Here is a 2,500-nt window from a genome sequence, read left to right on the forward strand (position 1 = left end):
AGTTATCCCTATTAATCATTACCTCGGAGTTCTGAAAACCAACAAAATAGAACCGAGATCATATTCTATTATTCCATGCACGAAATATTCAAGCAGCATTTTGAGCCCGCTTTGAGCACTCTAATTTGTTCAAAGTAAAATTGTCGGCCCACCTCGACACTCACTGAAGAGCATCGCGATAGGATTTTGATATTGAACCGGTGTTTTACCACCGATTCACCGACGATATGCTCCGCAAACGTGTCAGTATCACCGCGGATGCGGTGCACCGACAGCGCGGCGCACAAATGCAACTACGAGCTTTTTAACCGCAACAATTTTAGTATACGCTATTGGAGCTGGAATTACCGCGGCTGCTGGCACCAGACTTGCCCTCCAATTGTTCCTCGTTAAAATATTTAAAGTGTACTCATTCCGATTACGAGGCCTCGTAAGAGTCCCGTATCGTTATTTTTCGTCACTACCTCCCCGTGCCGGGAGTGGGTAATTTGCGCGCCTGCTGCCTTCCTTGGATGTGGTAGCCGTTTCTCAGGCTCCCTCTCCGGAATCGAACCCTGATTCCCCGTTACCCGTGACAACCATGGTAGTCGCAGAAACTACCATCGAAAGTTGATAAGGCAGACATTTGAAAGATGCGTCGCCGGTACTGGACCATGCGATCGGCAAAAGTTATCCAGATTCATCAAAATTAACGACTTCGAGCGCGAGTCCGCACCCACCGTCGATTGGTTTTGATCTAATAAAAGCACTCATCCCATCACTGGTCAGAGTTCTGATTGCATGTATTAGCTCTAGAATTACCACAGTTATCCAAGTAACTGAGTAAGATCTAAGGAACCAAAACTGATATATTGAGCCATTCGCGGTATCGCCTTAATACGGCTTGCACTGAGACATGCATGGCTTAATCTTTGAGACAAGCATATAACTACTGGCAGGATCAACCAGGGAGCTAACAAAAAGCGCGCGAGCGCGCTCTCTAGTCAGCGTGTGTGTGTGTGTGTGAACACAACACAGTGAAACGCCGCGTCTCGTCCGAAGACCGGACGAGAGCGGCGCGTGCATCTTCCTACTACTCATTCTCCTCCGTTATAGGGAAAGAGAGCGAAGCGAGAGAGCACTGTGGAGTTTTGTGTTTATTTTATAAACACGGGGTCGAGAGAGACCTCAACCGAAAGTTCGCTAATAGACGCGACGCTTTGTAAACAATACAAATACAATACAATACAAATAAACAATACAAATATAGTGAAAGCGTACGCATTCACGTCAGAACACCCGGTGTCGGTGGGGCCAGAAACACAAGTCGTACGAACGAAGGGTCCTCGGTATACGATTATTTTATATTTTATAGTGGTGGTGTTGTGTGGGAGAAGAGAGAACGCCCCGCCGCCGGTGGCAGTGTGGCTAACAGCGGAGGAGACGTTTCTCTTTAACCCGGTAATTTTTGTTTGGTGGTCGGCGACGCGCACTACCCGCACGGCAATAACTACCGTGAGGCCTGTGGGACACGTCACCTTGATCGACCTAGTCGGACGGATGAGCATTGGTATCAAAAAACGCACACCGTGTGTCCGTCGGTCGACAGTGAGGGCGAAAACGACAAACTCTCCATTAAACATAAAACACATACACAACAAACGACGTACACTTTTTTAAACACTAAACCCAGCAAGAGTTTGTTTCGTTTGTCAGTCTGTCTCTAATATTACAACATACACAACACACACAACAACAACACACATTGCAGCGTATCGTAAAAAAATATACAACACACCACACACAACACCGCCGTATGTGTATATAAATATATAAAAGTTATAATATAGAAACAAATTAACAAGCACGCAACATCACACAGAGCACGTCACCTATTGGATGATTTTGTATGTAAAAGGAGAGTTGGTATCGTTATCAGAAACGAGAGCGCGCGCGCGCGCGCTCAAGCGCTCTCCCCGAATCTTATAAATTGTGCGCAGAGACGACGGACACAGAGCGCCGGCGCGCATCTGCACACTAAGACTCGGGGGGTTTTCAAAAGCGCGCAAGCGCGCGCGCACATCGCGCCTCCGTCAGCGAGACGAGTCGAGCGCGCCGACGCACCGTCGCGTCTGCACTCTCAACCGTCCACTGCGGTGCACGTATAGATAGCAAACTGTTCAGGGATATCCTTGTGTGTGACGCGTCAGTGTTAGTGTTGATTAATATTAATATTAATATTAATATTAATATTAATATTAATATTAATATTAATATTAATATTAATATTAATATTAATATTAATATTAATATTAATATTAATATCAATATTTAATATTAATATTAATATTGATATTAATATTAATAATTTAATATTATAAAATTAATATTTATATCAATAATAATATATTATAATTTAATATATATTAAAAAATAATTATTAGTATTAAAAAGAAAACTGTTCTATAATCACTTTTCAATATGAGTTAAAAAGTACGAAATAATTAATATTAAAAAAATT

General features: G+C 42.8%; 1 non-coding gene across 1 annotated transcript in view; it reads right to left on the bottom strand.

Annotated features, from left to right (window-relative positions):
- Positions 1-951, bottom strand: part of LOC128682740 (small subunit ribosomal RNA) — a 1,908-nt gene extending 957 nt beyond the window's left edge. Inside the window, exon 1 of the ribosomal RNA XR_008406198.1 lies at positions 1-951. This exon is cut by the window's left edge and continues 957 nt beyond it. This is a non-coding gene — a ribosomal RNA (small subunit ribosomal RNA).
- Positions 952-2,500: the final 1,549 nt, after the last annotated feature.

Source organism: Plodia interpunctella, unplaced genomic scaffold (genome assembly GCF_027563975.2).
Source record: "Plodia interpunctella isolate USDA-ARS_2022_Savannah unplaced genomic scaffold, ilPloInte3.2 Pint_38, whole genome shotgun sequence".
NCBI classification, from domain to species: Eukaryota; Metazoa; Arthropoda; class Insecta; order Lepidoptera; family Pyralidae; genus Plodia; species Plodia interpunctella.